A 22,508-nucleotide genomic window follows, 5' to 3' on the forward strand; every position below is an offset into this window, starting at 1 on the left:
AGCAAACTATGTAATAACCATGCTGTGGGGAGAGGAGTATCAACAAAAACTTTCCCAGTGAAGTACTGGATATTTCAGAATGAGTTAGGTTTGGTTTAACAAGAAATTAGTTCAGGAAAGAAGTGATCCAGGCAGAAGAACAGCATGTGCAAAGATTCATAGGTAAGAGAAGGTGAAGAGCAATCCAGGAGCTAAAGGAAGACAGAATGAATGTGGTCCAGGCCAGGCAGAGCATGGTATTAGATGAGGAGACTAGATTTCAGGGGGCCTTCCACATCATGAAAAGGAGAAAACTGGTTTCACAGAATTCTTGATTTCCCCATAATACTGTTGGCAAGGGCAGTTTTATCAGTTTAGTGAGCTGGCATCTTGGTGGGTTTCATCTAACAGTAGAAAAGAGAACAGGCTCATTATGAATGTGAAGTAGAGGAGAGGAACTTGGAGATTTGAAAATCAAAATTGAATTGGATCAGTTTAGATCAAAAGAATTCATTGAATTTCTTTTTTTTAATATGAAATTTATTGTCAAAATGGTTTCCATACAGCACCCAGTGCTCATCCCAACAGATGCCCTCCTCAATGCCCGTCACCCACCCTCCCATCCCTCCCACCCCCCCCATCAACCTTCAGTTTATTCTCAGTTTTTAAGAGTCTCTTATGGTTTGACTCTCTCCCTAACTTTTTCTTTCCTTTCCCTCCCCCATGGTCTTCTGTTAAGTTTCTCAGGATCCACATAAGAGTGAAAACATACGGTATCTGGTGTTCTCTGTATGACTTATTTCACTTAGCATAACACTCTCCAGTTCTATCCACGTTGCTACAAAAGGCCATAATTCATTCTTTCTCATTGCCACATAGTATTCCATTGTGTACATAAATCCATTCATCAATTGATGGACATTTAGGCTTTTTCCATCATTTGGCTATTGTTGAAAGTGCTGCTATAAACATTGGGGTACAAGTGCCCCTATGCATCAGCACTCCTGTATCCCTTGGGTAAATTCCTAGCAGTGCTATTGCTGGGTCATAGGTTAGAACTATTTTTAATTTTTTGAGGAAACTCCACACTGTTTTCCAGAGTGGCTGCACCAATTTGCATTCCCACCAACAGTGCAAGAGGGTTCCCGTTTCTCCACATCCTCGCCAGCATCTATAGTCTCCTGATTTGTTCATTTTAGCCACTCTGACTGGTGTGAGGTGGTATCTGAGTGTGGTTTTGATTTGTATCTCCCTGATGAGGAGTGATATTGTGCATCTTTTCATGTGCCTGTTGGCCATCTGGATGTCTTCTTTAGAGAAGCGTCTATTCATGTTTTCTGCCCATTTCTTCACTGGATTATTTGTTTTTTGGGTGTGGAGTTTGGTGAGTTCTTTATAGATTTTGGATCCTAGGCCTTTGTCTGATATGTCATTTGCAAATATCTTTTCCCATTCTGTCGGTTGCCTTTTAGTTTTGTTGATTGTTTCCTTTGCAGTGCAGAGAAACTTTTTATCTTCATGAGGTCCCAATAGTTCATTTTTGCTTTTAATTCCGTTGTCTTTGGAGATGTGTCAAATAAGAAATTGCTGTGGCTGAGGTCAGAGAGGGTTTTTCCTGCTTTCTCCTCTAGGGTTTTGATCATTTCCAAGAATTCTTTGAATTTCTGACATCAATTAATACCCTTTTTGGCCAGCACCCAATATGGCAGCAATTAGCCTGTCAAAGGGACACAACAACCACTATCAAGTCTGTGTACCATTGGCTTTATTTCCCTTAACACTAATTGTAGGTACTAGTATGTCAGACAAAGGGATTGCCACCTTCACTGCAAGACTTTACAAACACCTTTGCAATCACAGAGCCTGTCTGAAGAGGCCTGTGTCACCCCTTATTGGCCAGCTAGCCCATAACTCATTATGACTCTGTATCAATTAACCAATTGTTTTTCTGTGAAAATCTCAGCTCTTCAATAACATTGCCACTTAGCAAATGACACTGTGAATTACTTCCTGGAGTGTTTCTACACAGTAGAGGGAACAAGTAACATGCTATTATGGATTTTCTGACTATAAAACCAAGATACGTATTAGATTTTAAAGAATTACAGGCTGAAGACAGGCTATCACTTAATTTTAAAAGCAAAGTTAGGTTTGTGATCTGCTGTGAATCTTGGAGTTCGAGTGAAGAAAGTAAACAAAATTGTATCTGTGAACTTAAATGACTAGTTCATACACTGCCCCCGCCCCCGCTTCTGTCTTAAATGCCCATAATAGTGAGTTTTGTGTATCTAGACATTTACTTTAAAGCATGCAAAATCCAAAGTCAATGACTCTTTTTCTCACTGCCTTCATGTGGAGCTAAGCACATTTACATAATGCAAATCTGTGTGTGAGAAATCAGAGATGCTTTGGGGCTAGTGGAAATTTCTCATTAATTTTGTAGGGACATTCTTAGACCACTCAGTGAAAAAATCAAGAACTATGGTATTTTCAGGACCTGGATGCAGTTTGGCAGAATACAGTGACCAGTCATTAATTTTACACATCTTGCTTCATTTAACCATATGTTTAACTGTAGGTTACTATAAATATAATGAGTATCTATTTGGAGATTTAAGCCCAGAGTCTTAGTTTTATTAGCATTCATAAATATTTGTGTCCCAGATGCAATCATATTATTATAGTTTTGTATATACTCACACATAAAATTCATGAGGCTACTTATTATATCAACTCAGCCATGCCCCCACACCTAGCCAGAAAATATATTAGAGATGACAAAAATAAGGACTTGTCAGTAGTTCAGCCATATTGCTTCAAATAGAACCCGTTTTTACTAGAACCATCTTGCTTAGGGTCATCCTGACTCACTGGTGGATCAAAATGCCTTCCCCTCCCCAAAACACTCTTCTTTCCTTCCTGGCCTGAAATCCTCACCTTTAGAGATAATCATGGGTGATACCATCTGTTAAGAGACTTGTTTTTCCACTGGAAGAGACATGCGGATGACCTTTGCATGCATTACACATAACCATGGGCTACCTCAAGTTATGTACAATTCTTAGTGCATTAGTTAAACTCCACTTTCCTTCTTCTTCCACTCACAAAATGTAATTGTATCCACTCTAATTGATATAAAAAGTGAATTGTTAGCAAACCAATACCTAAAGTAGTAGTAGTAGAAAAAAATAATCTTGGTATATCCCATATTATTGAGTCCAGGTGATGGTCTTCAAACAGTCCAAGGTAAAAAAGAGCCTAAAAGTGTCACTGATTATCTGAACAATAATGAACTTACAGCAGTTATTGTCAGTGGAAGGGAAGGGAAAGAAGGGAAGGGAAAGAAGCAGCACTGGGCAACTTCTTACAAAGTAGAAATGAAGATCGAAGCACTTTCCTAACAGAACTGTGGGGACATGCCATCAGAACATGAAGTTTTCTCTGCATATGCTCAGGCTCCCCTGGCTGGACAAAATAGGGGCACATATATTGATGAAATTACTTTGAAAGGTCAGATACTGGAGAGACCAAAGAGAGCCATTTCCTGTGTGTTGTTCTATAAAAGCTGACAAAATGTTAGAATTAGGAGAGATTTATTTTAAGTCTTCCTCAGTTTCCATGTAATTGAACCAAATCCCAAGAGACTGAAAGTCATATGATAGTTGTGATAGAGAGCTGGGCTGTGGTTTGAACTTGCTTTCCCTAGTTACTAGTGAGTCCCAATAATAATAATAAATGCTTTTCCTGAAGGAAAGTCAATTCCCCTAAGAAAAAACAGTAAAGTGCAACCCTCAGATCACCCTTGACTAAATGATGTAATGGACATTAAGCCTTTGGTGGGACCTGTTGGATACAGTTTACAGTCTACAGTCCTTTCTTAGAAAACAACTAAGATCAAGTGTTAAGCATTTGGCAGATAGTTTGAACTACCAACTCAATCTGTTCAGAACCATTGGGAAATAGGCATTTTCAAGCATATGAAAAATATTAAAAGTTTTAGATAAATGGGAGCAGTATGTATGTACAGTAAATATTAGAAGACACCTGATGAAGTTCAGGTAGTAGCCCAGAAAGTTGCTGGAGGCATCCTGTATCTCAAGCGATGTTTCACCAGAGTTCTTCTGAGACTATGATTTTTAAATTTTTTTGTCCTGAAAAATGATGAATTGAATAGTTAAACACATTCTACAATAAGAAATATGTAGAGGAATAGACATTTCTGTATATGACAAACTAGAGAGAATGTGCAGTGGTAGTTAATTCAGTTTCCATTCCTCTTATTGAGGAAATGATGGCTCAGGAGAATAGTTTCTGTCGTTGGGCCGTCAGCTGCCTCCACAGCCAGTGAGCCAGTGAGGTCAGACAAGCTGTGGTGGCAGAGATTACACCAGCTTTTGCATTTGGCCTGGAATCCCATGGGGCATTCAATCTCCTCTCCTGAAGTGTCTTTGTGGGCCTTCCCCTAACAAATGCCTACTTGTTCTTCCTTAAAGCTCACAGGGTGTCAGAAGCCAAGACTGAGCCCTAGTTTGCATTCCTGGTGCCCACTGGCATGACCTCAGGAATCCTGCAGCTGCAGCATGAATGGGGCCATTTGATGGGTTAGCTGAGGGCTTAAGTGGGGTTGGATGGCACAGAATCCTCCCATTTAACAGCATTGTCAAATATTCAACCACAGTCAAACTAATGCTCTTTGGAAAAAATCACTTGCTTGTCTGAAATTCCCACCTTGTGACTCTTTGCAAAGAGAGAGCATCAGAGATCTCAATTCTGCTCCCACTGCACCAGCACGAGGCTTCGTACACAGTGCTCAGGAAAATATTGGTTAAACTGAATGGTGGAAGCTAAAGTGGCAAAAAAGTCTTCTAGATTGGTTGGTACTATAGCAGATGGAAAAAGTCTTTCTCCTCTACCTATTTTAGCTTCTCTGGCCAGGGCCCCATAAGTTAGACTGACAACAGACATCTTAGGAAGAGAAAACAAACAGAAGCATCATGCATACCGATGAAATACTTGGGGATTAGTACATCAAAGGGGCGGTTAGAACTTGGGCTTCTGTAACATCTTAACAAAGGGATATGACATCTCTAGAGAAGAGGAAAGATAGGACTTTGCGTTTCCAGGGGTGGCAAATTGTGAGAAGGCAAATATATGGGGAGACTAATGGTGGATAAGGGCTACTTTTAGTAACATTTGTTGTGTAGATACTTTTGGTGCTGTCTTTGGGCTGATAAGGGTCTAGAGTTGTCTCTATTGATTAATTTCTGTTCTTCTTGGTATAGAGAGGAGGGGGTGCTTTTACAAATTTATGTCCTGTTTTAGACAAGTAGGGAGAGGGCAGAGAGCTATTCTTGTATCTGCTGCTTCTCAATTGTTCAAAATAATCCTTATGCCAAAGTAGCATATATTGGGGCAACATTGTCTGCTACCCATCTGTACTATTTTTCTTTGTCCCCACCCTTATCCTTTTGCCTCTATCTTTGGTTTAAAAAGCAATTTCTTCCAAAGGAATAATTTTTGGTAAGACAAATAATATGTGTTTCTTTATTTTTCTTTTTTTTTTACCTGTTTTTTTTTTTTATTTATATATGAAATTTACTGTCAAATTGGTTTCCACACAACACCCAGTGCTCATCCCAAAAGGTGCCCTCCTCAATACCCATCACCCACCCTCTCCTCCCTCCCACCCCCCATCAACCCTTAGTTTGTTCTCAGTTCTCAACAGTCTCTTATGCTTTGGCTCTCTCCCACTCTAACCTCTTTTTTTTTTTTTCCTTCCCCTCCCCCATGGGTTCCTGTTAAGTTTCTCAGGATCCACATAAGAGTGAAACCATATGGTATCTGTCTTTCTCTGTATGGCTTATTTCACTTAGCATCACACTCTCCAGTTCCATCCACGTTGCTACAAAAGGCCATATTTCATTTTTTCTCATTGCCACGTAGTATTCCATTGTGTATATAAACCACAATTTCTTTATCCATTCATCGGTTGATGGACATTTAGGCTCTTTCCATAATTTGGCTATTGTTGAGAGTGCTGCTATGAACATTGGGGTACAAGTGCCCCTATGCATCAGTACTCCTGTGTCCCTTGGATAAATTCCTAGCAGTGCTATTGCTGGGTCATAGGGTAGGTCTATTTTTAATTTTCTGAGGAACCTCCACACTGCTTTCCAGAGCGGCTGCACCAATTTGCATTCCCACCAACAGTGCAAGAGGGTTCCCGTTTCTCCACATCCTCTCCAGCATCTATAGTCTCCTGATTTGTTCATTTTGGCCACTCTGACTGGCGTGAGGTGATACCTGAGTGTGGTTTTGATTTGTATTTCCCTGATAAGGAGCGACGCTGAACATCTTCTCATGTGCCTGTTGGCCATCCGGATGTCTTCTTTAGAGAAGTGTCTATTCATGTTTTCTGCCCATTTCTTCACTGGGTTATTTGCTTTTCGGGTGTGGAGTTTGGTGAGCTCTTTGTAGATTTTGGATACTAGCCCTTTGTCCGATATGTCATTTGCAAATATCTTTTCCCATTCCGTTGGTTGCCTTTTAGTTTTGTTGGTTGTTTCCTTTGCTGTGCAGAAGCTTTTTATCTTCATAAGGTCCCAGTAATTCATTTTTGCTTTTAATTCCCTTGCCTTTGGGGATGTGTCGAGTAAGAGATTGCTACGGCTGAGGTCAGAGAGGTCTTTTCCTGCTTTCTCCTCTAAGGTTTTGATGGTTTCTTGTCTCACATTCAGGTCCTTTATCCATTTTGAGTTTATTTTTGTGAATGGTGTGAGAAAGTGGTCTAGTTTCAACCTTCTGCATGTTGCTGTCCAGTTCTCCCAGCACCATTTGTTAAAGAGACTGTCTTTTTTCCATTGGATGTTCTTTCCTGCTTTGTCAAAGATGAGTTGGCCATACGTTTGTGGGTCTAGTTCTGGGGTTTCTATTCTATTCCATTGGTCTATGTGTCTGTTTTTGTGCCAATACCATGCTGTCTTGATGATGACAGCTTTGTAGTAGAGGCTAAAGTCTGGGATTGTGATGCCTCCTGCTTTGGTCTTCTTCTTCAAAATTCCTTTGGCTATTCAGGGCCTTTTGTGGTTCCATATGAATTTTAGGATTGCTTGTTCTAGTTTCGAGAAGAATGCTGGTGCAATTTTGATTGGGATTGCATTGAATGTGTAGATAGCTTTGGGTAGTATTGACATTTTGACAATATTTATTCTTCCAATCCATGAGCAGGGAATGTCTTTCCATTTCTTTAAATCTTCTTCAATTACCTTCATAAGCTTTCTATAGTTTTCAGCATACAGATCTTTTACATCTTTGGTTAGATTTATTCCTAGGTATTTTTTGCTTCTTGGTGCAATTGTGAATGGGATCAGTTTCTTTATTTGTCTTTCTGTTGCTTCATTGTTAGTGTATAAGAATGCAACTGATTTCTGTACATTGATTTTGTATCCTGCAACTTTGCTGAATTCATGTATCAGTTCTAGCAGACTTTTGGTGGAGTCTATCGGATTTTCCATGTATAATATCATGTCATCTGCAAAAAGCGAAAGCTTGACTTCATCGTTGCCAATTTTGATGCCTTTGATTTCCTTTTGTTGTCTGATTGCTGATGCTAGAACTTCCAGCACTATGTTAAAAAACAGCGGTGAGAGTGGGCATCCCTGTCGTGTTCCTGATCTCAGGGAAAAAGCTCTCAGTTTTTCCCCATTGAGGATGATGTTAGCTGTGGGCTTTTCATAAATGGCTTTTAGGATCTTTAAGTATGTTCCTTCTATCCCGACTTTCTCAAGGGTTTTTATTAAGAAAGGGTGCTGGATTTTGTCAAAGGCCTTTTCTGCATCGATTGACAGGATCATATGGTTGTTCTCTTTTTTTTTGTGAATGTGATGTATCACGTTGATTGATTTGCGAATGTTGAACCAGCCCTGCATCCCAGGAATGAATCCCACTTGATCATGGTGAATAATTCTTTTTATATGCCGTTGAATTCGATTTGCTAGTATCTTATTGAGAATTTTGGCATCCATATTCATCAGGGATATTGGCCTGTAGTTCTCTTTTTTTACTGGGTCTCTGTCTGGTTTAGGAATCAAAGTAATACTGGCTTCATAGAATGAGTCTGGAAGTTTTCCTTCCCTTTCTATTTCTTGGAATAGCTTGAGAAGGATAGGTATTATCTCTGCTTTAAACGTCTGGTAGAACTCCCCTGGGAAGCCAGCTGGTCCTGGACTCTTATTTGTTGGGAGATTTTTGATAACCGATTCAATTTCTTCACTGGTGATGGGTCTGTTCAAGCTTTCTATTTCCTCCTGATTGAGTTTTGGAAGAGTGTGGGTGTTCAGGAATTTGTCCATTTCTTCCAGGTTGTCCAATTGGTTGGCATATAATTTTTCATAGTATTCCCTGATAATTGTTTGTATCTCTGAGGGATTGGTTGTAATAATTCCATTTTCCTTCATGATTTTATCTATTTGGGTCATCTCCCTTTTCTTTTTGAGAAGCCTGGCTAGAGGTTTGTCAATTTTGTTTATTTTTTCAAAAAACCAACTCTTGGTTTCGTTGATCTGCTCTACAGTTTTTTAGATTCTATATTGTTTATTTCTGCTCTGATCTTTATTATTTCTCTTCTTCTGCTGGGTTTAGGCTGCCTTTGCTGTGCTGCTTCTAGTTCCTTTAGGTGTGCTGTTAGATTTTGTATTTGGGATTTTTCTTGTTTCTTGAGATAGGCCAGGATTGCAATGTATTTTCCTCTCAGGACTGCCTTCGCTGCGTCCCAAAGCGTTTGGATTATTGTATTTTCATTTTCGTTTGTTTCCATGTATTTTTTAATTTCTTCTCTAATTGCCTGGTTGACCCACTCATTCGTTAGTAGGGTGTTCTTTAACCTCCATGCTTTTGGAGGTTTTCCAGACTTTTTTCTGTGGTTGATTTCAAGCTTCATAGCATTGTGGTCTGAAAGTATGCATGGTATGATTTCAATTCTTGTAAACTTATGAAGGGCTGTTTTGTGACCCAGTATATGATCTATCTTGGAGAATGTTCCATGTGCACTCGAGAAGAAAGTATATTCTGTTGCTTTGGGATGCAGAGTTCTAAATAGATCTGTCAAGTCCATCTGATCCAATGTCTCATTCAGGGCCCTTGTTTCCTTATTGACCGTGTGTCTAGATGATCTATCCATTTCTGTAAGTGGGGTGTTAAAGTCCCCTGCAATTACCACATTCTTATCAATAAGGTTGCTTATGTTTATGAGTAATTGTTTTATATATTTGGGCGCTCCGGTATTCGGCACATAGACATTTATAATTGTTAGCTCTTCCTGATGGATAGACCCTGTCACTATTATATAATGTCCTTCTTCATCTCTTGTTACAGCCTTTAATTTAAAGTCTAGTTTGTCTGATATAAGTATGGCTACTCCAGCTTTCTTTTGGCTTCCAGTAGCATGATAAATAGTTCTCCATCCCCTCACTCTCAATCTAAAGGTGTCCTCAGGTCTAAAATGAGTCTCTTGTAGACAGCAAATAGATGGGTCTTGTTTTTTTATCCATTCTGATACCCTCTGTCTTTTGGTTGGCGCATTTAATCCATTTACATTCAGTGTTATTATAGAAAGATACGGGTTTAGAGTCATTGTGATGTCTGTATGTTTTATGCTTGTAGTGATGTCTCTGGTACTTTGTCTCACAGGGTGCCCCTTAGGATCTCTTGTAGGGCTGGTTTAGTGGTGACAAATTCCTTCAGTTTTTGTTTGTTTGGGAAGACCTTTATCTCTCCTTCTATTCTAAATGACAAACTTGCTGGATAAAGGATTCTCGGCTGCATATTTTTTCTGTCTAGCACACTGAAAATCTCGTGCCAATTCTTTCTGGCCTGCCAAGTTTCTTTTTTTTTTTTTTTTTTTTTTTTTTTTTTTTTTTTTTTATTTATATGCTGGAGAGGATGTGGAGAAACGGGAACCCTCTTGCACTGTTGGTGGGAATGCAAATTGGTGCAGCCGCTCTGGAAAGCAGTGTGGAGGTTCCTCAGAAAATTAAAAATAGACCTACCCTATGACCCAGCAATAGCACTGCTAGGAATTTATCCAAGGGACACAGGAGTACTGATGCATAGGGGCACTTGTACCCCAATGTTCATAGCAGCACTCTCAACAATGGCCTGCCAAGTTTCAAAAGAGAGATCAGTCACGAGTCTTATAGGTCTCCCTTTATATGTGAGGGCACGTTTACCCCTTGCTGCTTTCAGAATTTTCTCTTCATCCTTGTATTTTGCCAGTTTCACTATGATATGTCATGCAGAAGATCGATTCAAGTTACGTCTGAAGGGAGTTCTCTGTGCCTCTTGGATTTCAATGCCTTTTTCCTTCCCCAGTTCAGGGAAGTTCTCAGCCATTATTTCTTCAAGTACCCCTTCAGCACCTTTCCCTCTCTCTTCCTCCTCTGGGATACCAATTATGCGTATATTATTTCTTTTTAGTGTATCACTTAGTTCTCTAATTTTCCCCTCATATTCCTGGAGTTTTTTATCTCTCTTTCGCTCAGCTTCCTCTTTTTCCATAACTTTATCTTCTAGTTCACCTATTCTCTCCTCTGCCTCTTCAATCCGAGCCGTGGTGGTTTCCATTTTGTTATGCATTTCGTTTAAAGCGTTTTTCAGCTCCTTGTGACTGTTCCTTAGTCCCTTGATCTCTGTAGCAAGAGATTCTCTGCTGTCAGCTATACTGTTTTCAAGCCCAGCGATTAATTTTATGACTATTATTCTAAATTCACTTTCTGTTATATTATTTAAATCCTTTTTGATCAGCTCATTAGCTGTTGTTATTTCCTGGAGATTCTTCTGAGGGGAATTCTTCCGCTTGGTCATTTTGGATAGTCCCTGGTGTGGTGAGGACCTGCAGGGCACTTCCCCTGTGCTGTGGTGTATAGCTGGAGTTGGTGGGCGGAGCCGCAGTCAGACCTGATGTCTGCCCCCAGCCCACCGCTGTGTCCACAGTCAGACTGGTGTGTGCCTTCTCTTCCCCTCACCTAGGGGCGGGATTCACTGTGGGGTGGGGTGGGGTGGCCTGTCTGGGCTACTTGCACACTGCCAGGCTTGTGATGCTGGGGATCTGGCGTCTTAGCTGGGGTGGGTAGGCAAGGTGCACAGGGGCAGGAGGGGCAGGCTTAGCTCGCTTCTCCTTAGGTGATCCACTTCAGGAGGGGCCCTGTGGCAGCAGGAGGGAGTCAGATCCGCTGCCGGAGGTTTGGCTCCGCAGAAGCACAGAGTTGGGTGTTTGCGCGGAGCGAGCAAGTTCCCTGGCAGGAACTGGTTCTCTTTGGGATTTTGGCTGGGGGATGGGCGGGGGAGATGGCGCTGGCGAGCGCCTTTGTTCCCCACCAAACTGAGCTCTGTCCTCCGGGGGCTCAGCAGCTCTCCTTCCCTTTGTGCTCCAGCCTTCCCGCTTTCTGAGCAGAGCTGTTAACTTATGACCTCCCAGACGCTAAGTCGCGCTTGCTGTCGGAACACAGTCCGTCAGGCCCCTCCGCTTTTTGCAAGCCAGACTCGGGGGCTCTGCTTGGCCGGGGAGCCGCCCCTCCGCCCCGGCTCCCTCCCGCCAGTCCGTGGAGTGCGCACCGCCTCGCTGCCCTTCCTACCCTCTTCCGTGGGCCTCTCGTCTGTGCTTGGCTCCGGCGACTCCGTTCTGCTAATCCTCTGGCGGTTTTCTGGGTTATTTAGGCAGGTGTAGGTGGAATCTAAGTGGTCAGCAGGACGCGCGGTGAGCCCAGCGTCCTCCTACGCCGCCATCTTCCCTCCCCAATTCAATATGTGTTTCTTTATAGTCAAAGAAGTGTCAGCCTTAACACAAGGCATATTGTTCCCATACAGCCAACAAACTGATCACTGTTAAAAGGCAAGTCTGAGTGCATCCACTCCTGAAAGAAAACTCAAAGATTTTGACAGGTTCTGGAGTCTTCCACCACTGGCCTCTGTAACCCTCTTCTGTCAAAGTTTGTCAATTTTCTTCTCTAACACTATACACTGAGCTCACCAAACTTCTTTCCATTTATGGAACCTACTTTGCTCTTTCTGCCACTGAGCTTTTGCACATTCTGCTTTCTGTAATATTCTTCCTGCTTTTCATCGTGGGGCTAACTCCTACTGAGGCTGCATTTAGCTTAAGCCAGTGTTTCTCAAAATTTGTTGTATATTATAATCATCTGTATCACCTGTGAGAGCTTTTCATACTCTATACCAATTTAACCAAGATCTCCGAGGATGGAAGCCAGCCATCAGTAATTTTTAAAAATGGCCCATATGATTCTATTGTGCAGCCAAGTTGGGGAGCCAGTGGTTTACAGAGGTGTTTCTCACACTTGAATGTGCATAGGTATCACCTAGAGATATTGATGTAGATTCTGACTCAGTTCATCTGGGGTGAGATTTGAACTTCTACATTTCTAACAAGTTCCTAGGTAAGGCCAATAATGCTGGTCTGAGTAACCTTTGTTCCTCTAGGACAGTGGTTCTCAAAGTGTTTTCTCCAGGTCAGCACCATTGGCCTCATCTGGAAACATGTTAGAAATGCAAATCAGAAACTGGGGTGAGGGCCATTGTAATAAGCCTTGCAGGTAAGCCTATGTATACTCACATTTCTATTACTCTAGGAAAATACTCCTGAGATGCCAAGACTCAGTTGATTACTCTCTGTCTAGCCTCCTTTGTTTTTCCAGAGCAATCTGTGCTTCCTTCTGCTGTATCATAAATTATACGTACTGTTTAGTTGTATGTTCATTGGCCTATATCCCAAACTGGAGGGAAGAGCCTGTGATTGTTGGGCCCATGGGATCCCCATGACCTTGCACTGTGGTTGGCACCTAATAAGCACTCAGTAAATATTTGTTGAATGTATTACAGTACAGAAAGTTAAACTGCACCTCATTTGGTCATTTTTTCCAGGTAATTTCTTTGTAGCTGGCATAAAGAATGGCAAAAAGAGAAAGAACAAAGTTATAAAATACTTGCATCAAGGGCATCTTGACATCTGCACTCTGTCCAAGGAGTGGCCCTTAGAGGGCAGGGTTCAGGTTTCCATGATTGCTGTCTTGAGTGAAGCTACAAGTGGCAGTTTAATAAATACCTTTCTGTGAGGAGGGTGAGCCTGGCAAAAATAAAGATTGGTGAAAGGGGAGGGGCGGTTGTCTGGAAGACTTTCTGCAGAATTATCTAGCAGTAGTTTCTTCCCTTTTATCATGCAGCATGATGAAATGAGAGAGCAATCCAGATTCCTTTCACACTCCACTGTCTGAGGTTTTCTCCCTTATCTGATGGGTCATCTCCCAGATATTCCTCCCACTGGGAATATCTCCACTTCTGCCAGGGAGCAAAGGTGAAGGCCTACCTGCCCATTGCTAGGGCCCATAAGCACTGTTGTTTTTGTTTTTGTTTTTGTTTTTGTTTTTGTTTTTAGCAGTAAGATAAAAGGAGAGAGACTCTGGGAAGTCTCACTAGCAGAATCATTTTGGTTGGTATAATTCTGTTGGAAGATGTAGAATTACATCTATCAGGAGAGGCATAGCAGGCACCTATCATTTATCCCTGTCATCGCCAAATCTCAAGGCAAATGACCAGGCCCAACTCCAGGCCAATGAATTTAGATTCTCTGAGAACAGGGCCTGGATATCTTCATTTTTAAAAAAAAAAATTTTTTTTTCAACGTTTATTTATTTTTTGGGACAGAGAGAGACAGAGCATGAACGGGGGAGGGGCAAAAAGAGAGGGAGACACAGAATCGGAAACAGGCTCCAGGCTCCGAGCCACCAGCCCAGAGCCCGACGCGGGGCTCGAACTCACGGATCGCGAGATCGTGACCTGGCTGAAGTCGGACGCTTAACCGACTGCGCCACCCAGGCGCCCCATGGATATCTTCATTTTAATGTGCCTTGGGTGATTCTAACGTGCAGTTTAAGAACCATTAGCTTGAGGTTAAGACCAGGAAAGGGCTTACAAGTCACCTAACCCAATGCCAGACAATGGTTAAAATGAGTGAACTAGATCTCTATGCAGAACAAAACATCACAGTGTGGAGTGGAAAACAAACAAGATGCACAATACAAGTGCAATGAGATATAAATTATACAATGCACCCCCAATATTGTATATTCTCTCTATTGTTTATGTTTAGGTAAAAGTCTTCAAGTGGATTAGAAGAACTTGCTTTAATTTCTTTCAGGTAGTTGCCACTGGGGGAGGAGATGGGGCTAGGAAGCAAGGAGGAAGGGGTTAAAAGGGGAGTCCATTTTGTCTTGCTTTATTTCATTTATATTTTAAAAACAGGTCTTGAAACAAACATTACAACATGTTAACAATGAAAAAAAAATGTTAACAATGGTCTCTTTTGGCTGGAAGGTTTGTACACAATTATATTCTTTTGTACTTTTTATTTTTTCAAAATGTTCTTAAAACAAAAATGATAATTTTAAAAATAAAGATCTAGCACCCAGCGTTTTCTGAATGAGCACTATGAGGCCCGGAAGTGTAAGTGACGTGATAACTGTATCAGTGGCATGGCTTCTAGACTCCCACCTGAGGTCTCTGCCATCCGTCTCTGCTGAGTCACAGATCATCCTGCCTGGAGATCCCTTCTCTGCGCCCTCGCAGCATCCCCTTAACCTCCTCTGGTAGTGGATCGCAGCCTCCCCCACGTAGGGGTTCTCTGCTCGGCTAGGCTCCGTGTCTGCAGGCAGCTTTCTCCGTCTGGGCCTCTTTCTAGCGCAGGGCATTCAGCAGTGAAGGCTCGCCAAGGCCCCTGGGCTCCTCCGGGGCATGTCGGCGCGACCCCGCTAGGCTGTCGCAGTAGCTACAGCAGAGGCAGCCTCAGATGGGCGTTCCCGGGCGGGAACCTTGCAAGGAAGGCATCAGTTTGCTTGTATGCAAGCTGAAAAGTCCCCTGTGAAGGCAGCGACTCAGACCTAAAGCTGGATGAATGTGCTTCGCTGCAGAGCACGCAGCTTGATTATTGCTCTGGGCAGAGAAAAGGCATTGAAATGAAATCTAGAGACTGAAGAGATCTGCTTTTTTGATTTGGGTTCTTCCAGAATTTTGCAGGCTACAGCCTGCCCTCGCCAAAGCAAAAATCTCCCTGTGATCCTAGCAAAAATTTTGGGGTGCCAGTGACACATAGTATTTTCCTCTTAATAAAAAGCGAACGCACAGCAGTAGCACATACTGGGTACTCACCGCCCTCCCCCCCCCCCCCCCCCCCCCCGCATGTTCTGATTTGGTTGGCTCACCTGTCACTGAGCTATTTGAATGCGCTGGGTTTCCCCTCTTCTTTAGCAAGCCCTGGTGTAAAAGCAAGCCAGTGCCTGTGAACAGTTGAGAAGCCATGTTCATCAAGTAGGGGTACAATCTGACATTATACCAGAACCCATCAGAGGCTTTCATGGATAAATAACTGTAAAAGCAGAGAGGGGCATTTGATAACTTCTATGGCTGCTTAATGTGAGTAGAAACCACAAGGTGAAAAAAGAGACAAGGATGGATAAGCTTGTGTTTCCCTTTCTTGCTTTCGAAGAATTTGACAATAACTGCCAAGTACTCCCTGGGGACAGTGCTCTTAGGGGCAAGTAGGATTCTGGTCTGAGGAAAGAGGAAGAGAGTCACATAATTAATGAAGGAAAAGCAGAAACTGGGGGCAGGGCCACACATTTTGTGCAGGAATTCAAAGCACAGAAGTCCCATGGAAGGGAAAGGCGAAGAAGCCCTTAATCCCGTATCCCTAGAGGAGGAACTGGAGAAAGTAAGATGAAACAGGATCCCCAACCAAAGTGTCTGAACAGAAAATAGGGAGGTGGAAGCATCTGCTTCATTTTTGAACCTGTGTCTCCCAGGATTTTGCCAGCTCCAGCAATTGAACTTAAGTGGTATTCTAGGCATCAGAGTGTTTTATTGCTGGATTGCAGTAGGAGGAATTTTCCTTAATGCCTAGACAGAGGAAGACATTGACTAATGCAGAGACATAAGATAGAGATCCATTTGCATGCCAGCTTTAGCTGAGTGGTAGTGGTTGGCTGGAGCATTCGGGCAGGAAGGGTTTTAAGGCCAGATCCAGGCTCTAAGTGGGAAACAGTGCCTGACTGATTAATAATGTCTGTTTTGGATGTGGGATGCTAAGGGCAGTACGTGCTCTTCCTATTTGTCATCTCTGCTTTGAGATGCTTTTCCTTCTGTAGTGGCACTGCATCAATGCAATGATATAATAATGTATATCAATGTAATAATCTCAATGTGATAATTTTTGCTTTAGAGTCTTGGGCTAAGACGATTTCAGCCTAAAAGGGAAGGCAAAACAGGTCAGTAATGCTGTTTCTTCCCCTAAGTCTGCTAGGTCGTGCAGAATTGGCCAAGTTGATTCAAGTTTCATTGAAATGCTCTTCTACTGGCTTGCCTCAGTGACCAAAATGTCTACAGACCTTTGTTCTTAGGTCCATCCTCTGAAAATTAAACAGACCCCATTACTTAGGCTCATCTTTCCAAAATTAAGCAACCAGCAATTTGCTATATGGCTAAAATAAATGTTCAGTGAATAAGTCTACTTTTAAGGGTCTGATATAGGCAGTTTTGTGCACAAATCCAATTACTCAATGGGTCCTCGGGCTTCTCCAGCACTAATAACAGTTATGGTGCAATAAATAAGGAAAAGAAGCTGGAACAGAACTCTGCCTCCAGTGTCTTGCTGCCTGTGAGAGGAAGGAAATACCCAGAAAGGATGACTCAGTCCTTGAATACAGAGAGAGATGACTCTGGAGAGAAAAGAATATGGGAGGAACACAAGTCCTTATTGCAGACATCCCCACTTGACAAAAATGTGAAATGTCTTTAGACCCCGTGATAGGCCGAATAATGGGCCTCCTAAAGACATCCAGATCCTAATCCCTGCTCCCTGTACATGGTAAAAAGAACTTGGCAGGTGTCAGTTAAGGTCCTTGAGATGGTGAAATTATCTTGGATTATCTGAGTGGGTCCAATGTAATCCCAAGTGTCCTCATAAGAGGGAAGCAGGAAAATCAGAGTCAGTGAAGGAGATGTAATAATGAAAGCAGATATGAGAGTGACCAGGGACCATCGGGCAAGAGATATGGGTAGCCTCTAGAAGCTAGCAAAGGTGATGAAGATTCTTTCCTAGAACCTCCGGAAGGAACACAATACTACAGACCCATTTTACACTTCTGATCTCCAGAACTGTAAAAGAATAGTATGTGTTGCTTTAAGCTACTAAACTTAGGGCATTTTTAAAAAGGATATAATGCGATTTCTCTATATTTTTTCATTTTAATTCCTGTATAGTTACTATTCAGTGTTCTATTAGTTTCAGGTGTACAATATAGTGATTCAACACTTCCATATACCATCCGGTGCTCATCACAAGTGCCCCCCTAAATCTCCATCACCTGTTTAACCCATTTTCCGTCCTCACTCTGGCAACCATCAGTTTGTTCTCAAGAGTTGAGTCTATTTCTTGGTTTCTCTCTCTCTCTCTGTCTGTCTGTCTCTCTCTCTCTCTCTTTTTCTCCATTAATCGTTTGTTTTGTTTCTTAAGTTCCACATATGAGTGAAATCATATGGTATTTATTTATCTCTGACTGACTTATTTCACTTAGCATTATACTATCCAGCTCTATCCATGTTGTTGCAAATGGCAAGATTTCATTCCTTTTTCATGGCTGACTAAAATTTCATTGTGTGTGTGTGTGTGTGTGTGTGTGTGTGTGTGTGTATGTGTATGACACTTCTTTTTTATCCATTGATCTATCCATGGACACTTGGACTGCTTCCATAATTTGGCCATTGTAAAATATGCTACTGTAAACATAGGGTGTATGTATCCCTTTGAATTAGTGTTTTATATTTTTGAAGGTAAATACACAGTAGTGTGATTATTGGATCATAGAGGATTTCTACTTTTAACTTTTTGAGGAATCTACATACCATATTCCAGAGTGGCTGCACCAGTTTGCATTCCTACCAACAGTGCAAGAGGGTTTCTTTTTCTCCACATTCTCATCAACACTTGTTGTTTCTTGCGTTTTTGATTTTAGCCATTCTGACAGGTGTGAGATGATATTTCATTGTAGTTTTGATTTACATTTTCCTGATGATGAGTGATGTTGAGTATCTTTTCATGTGTCTGTTGGCCTTCTGGATGACTTCTTTGGAGAAATGTCTGCTTATGTCTTCTGCCTATTTTTAATTGGATTGTTTGTGGGTTTTGGTGTTGGGTTGTATAAATTATCTTTTTAAATTTTTATTTATTTATTTTGAGACAGAGAGTGCGAGTGGAGGAGGGACATATGAAGAGGAACAGAGAGAATTCCAAGCAAAGCCACGCTGTAAGTACTGAGCCCTATGTGGGACTTGATCCCACAGACTGTGAGATCATGACCTAAGGCAAAATCAAGAGTTGGATGCTTAACTGACTGAGCCACCCAGGCATCCCAAGTTGTATAAACTCTTTATTTTTTTAATTTTTAAAAATTATATTTATTTATTTTGAGAGAGAGAGACACACAAAGCACGAGCAGAGGAGGGGCAGAGAGAGAGGGAGACACAGAATCCGAAGCAGGCTCCAGGGTTTGAGCTATCAGTGCAGAGCCAGATGTGGGGCTTGAACCCACAAGCTGTGAGATTATGACCTGAGCCAAAGTCAGACAATTAACCAACTGAGCCACCCAGGCATCCCTATAAATTCTTTATATATTTTGGACACTAACTCTTTATTGGATATTTCATTTGCAGATATCTTCTTTCATTTTGTAGGTTGCCTTTTAGGTTAATTGTCTGCTTTGCTGTGAAGAAGGTTTTTATTTTGATAAGTATTCCCAACAGTTCATTTTTGCTTTTGTTTCTCTTGCCTCAGGAGACATAACTGGAAAAATGTTTCTATGGCTAATGTCTGAGACACTACTGCCTGTGCTCTCCTCTAGGATTTTTATGGTTCCAGGTCTCACATTTAGTTTTTTAATCCATTTTGAGTTTATTTTTTGTATATGGTGTAAAAAAGTATCCAGTTTCCTTCTCTTGCATGTAGCTGACCAATTTTTTCAACACCATTTGTGGAAGAGACTATCTTTTTCCCATTGGATATTCTTTCCTGCTTTGTTAGAGATTGATTGACATTATAGTTGTGGGTTCATTTCTTGATTTCTATTCTGTTCTATTGATCTATTTGTCTATTTTTGTGCCAATGCCAAACTGTTTTGATTGTTACAGCTTTGTTATATAACTTGAAGCCTGAAATTATGATACCTCCAGCTTTGATTTTCTTTTTCAAAATTGCTTTGGTTATATGGGGTTTTATGGTTCCATATACATTTTAGGATTGTTTGTTCTAGTTCTCTGAAAAATGCTGTTGATATTTTGATAGGGATTGCATTAAATGTGTAGATTGTTTTGGGTAGTATAGACATTTTAACAATATTGATTCTTCCCATCCATAAGCATGAAATCTCTTTCTATTTCTTTGTGTCATTTTCAATTTCTTTCATCACTGGTTTGTAGTTTTCAGAGTATAGAATTTTTACCTCATTAGTTAGATTTATTCCTAGGTATCTTATTATTTTGGGCACAATTGTAAATGGTATTGTTCTCTTAATTTCTCTTTCTGTTGCTTCATTATTAGTGTATAGAAATGCAACAGATTTCTGTATGTTGGTTTTGTATCCTGTGACTTTACTGAATTCATTTATTCGTTCTAATACTTTTTGGTGGAGTCCTTGGGTTTTCTACATATAGTATCATGCCATCTATAAACAGTTAAAGTTTTACTTTTTCCTTACCAATTTGGATGCCTTTTATTTTTGTTGTCTAATTGCTGTGGCTAGGACTTCCAGTACTATGTTGAAAAAAAGTGGTGAAAAAAAAAAAAAGAAAAAAAGTGGTGAGAGTGTATACCCTTGTGTTGTTCCAGGCCTTATTGTATGATGTCACTGTGTGTTTTATTATGTTAAGATATGTTCCCTCTAAAACTACTTTTTATTAAAAAAATTTTTAATGTTTATTTGTAAGAGAGAGAGAGACAGAAAGACAGAGACAGAGGGTGAGTGGGCAAGCGGGAGAGCGAGAGGAAGACACACAACCTGAAGCAGGCTCCAGGCTCTGAGTTGTCAGCACAGAGCCCAATGTGGAGCTTGAACTCACAAACCGTGAGATCATGACATGAGCTGAAGTCGGACACTTAACCTACTGAGCCACCCAGGTACCCCTAAACCTACTTTTTAGAGGGCTTTTTATCATGAATGGATGTTGTACTTTCTCAAATGCTTTTTCTGATCTATTGAAATGGCCATATGGTTTTTATCCTTTCTCTTATTGATATGATGTATCATGTTTATTGATGTGTGAATATTGAACCACTCTTGCATCCCAGGAATAAATCCCAGTTGATTGTGGTATATGGTTTTTTAATGTATTGTTGGATTCTGTTTGCTAGTATTTTGTTGAGGATTTTTGCATCTATATTCATCAGAGATACTGGCCTATAATTCTTTTTTCTTTCTTCTTTTCTTTTCTTTTCTTTCTTTCTTTCTTTCTTTCTTTCTTTCTTTCTTTCTTTCTGGTGTCTTTATCTGGTTTGGATATTAGGGCAATACTTGCCTTGTAGAATGAATTTGGGAGTTTTCCTTCTTCTATTTTTGGAATATGTTGAATGGAATAGGTATTAACCCTCTTTAAATATTTGGTAAAATTCCCCTCTAAAGGCATCTGGTTCTGGACTTTTGTTTGTTGGGAGATTTTTGATCACTGATACAATCTCCTTGCTAGTACTTGTCTGTTCAAATTTTCTATTTCCTCTTGCTTCAGTTTTGGTTGGTTATATGTTTCTAAACATTTATCCATTTCATCTAGGTTGTCTAATTTGTTTTTCATAATATTCTCTTACAATTGTTTGTATTTCTGTGGTGTTGGTTGCTATTTCTCCTCTTTCATTTCTGAATTTTTTGGATTCCTCTCTCTCTTTCTCCCTCTCACCCCGCCTCCCCCCATCTCTTTGGTGAGTCTGGATAGAAGTTTATCAATTTTGTTAATCTTTTCAAAGAACCAGCTCCTGGTTTCATGGATATGTTCTATTGTTGTTGTTGCTATTGTTGTTTTTAGTTTCTATATCATTTATTTCTGCTCTAATCTTTATTATTTCCTTCCTGCTGCTGGTATTGTTTATTCTTTTGTTTATTCTTCTTTTTCTAGCTCCTTTAGGTGTAAAGTTAGGTTGTTTATTTGAGATTTTTCTTGCTTCTCGAAGCAGACCTGTATTGCTACAAGCTTCCCTCTTAGAACCACTTTTCCTGCATCCCAAAGGTTTTGGACGCTGTGTTTTCATTTGTGTTTGTTTCCATGTACTTTTTGATTTCTTCTTTGAATTCTTGGTTGGTGCAGTCATTACTTAGTAGTATATTATTTAAACTCCATGTATTTGTGGTCTTTCCAGATTTCCTTCTTATGGTTGCTTTAGAATTTCATAGCATTGTGGTCAGAATAGATGCATGGCATTACTTCAATCCCTTTGAATTTATTGAGGCTTATTTTGTGGCCTATTGTAATCTATTCTGGAGGATTTTCCATGTGCACTTGAAAAGAATGTGCATTCTGTTGTCTTAGGATGGAATGTTCTGAATATATCTGTTAAATTGATCTGGTCGTTTGTCACTCAAAACCACTGTTTCCTTATTTGTTTTCTGTTTGGATGATCTGTCCATCAATGTAAGTAGGGTGTTAAAGTCCCCTACTATTATTATATTATTATAGATTAGTTTCTTTATGTTTGTTATTAAGCATTTTATATATTTCGGTGCTTTCATGTTGGGTGCATAAATATTTATAATTGTTATATCTTCTTGTTCAATTGTCCCCTTTGTAATTATATGGTGATTTTCTTTGTCACTTTTTACAGACTTTGCTTTAAAGTTTATTTTGTCTGATGTAAGTATTGCTACTCTGGCTTTGGCTTTCTGTTGACATCCATTTGCATGATAAATGTTTCTCCATCCTCTCACTTTCAATCTGCAGGTGACTTTAGGTCTGATGTGAATCTCTTGTAGGCAGCGTAGGGATGGATCTTATTTTTTTGTTTTTGTTTTTTTAATCCACTCTGTCATCCTGTGTCTTTTTATTGGAGCATTTAGTCTATTTACATTCAAAGTAACTATTGACAGGGGTGCCTGGGTGGCTCAGTTGGTTAAGTGTCTGACATTTGATTTTGGCTCAAGTCATGATCTCCTGGTTTGTGAAATTGAGTCTTGCTTCGGGCTCTGTGCTGACAGTGCAGAGCCTGTTTGGGATTCTCTCTCTCCTCCCCTACAAAACCTACAAAAACAATCACAAAACAAGTAACAAAATGGCAATAAATACATTTCTATCAATAATTACTTCGAAAATTTTTTTAACAGTTCACGCTTATTTATTTTGAGAGAGAGAGAGCATCTGAGCAAACAGGGGAGGGGCAGAGAGAGAAGGAGAGAGAGAAGCCTAAGCAGTCCTCTTGCTGTCAGCATGGAGCC

The sequence above is a fragment of the Puma concolor genome, chromosome D2 (assembly GCF_028749965.1).
Source record: "Puma concolor isolate L17-30 chromosome D2, mPumCon1.1.hap2, whole genome shotgun sequence".
NCBI lineage: Eukaryota > Metazoa > Chordata > Mammalia > Carnivora > Felidae > Puma > Puma concolor.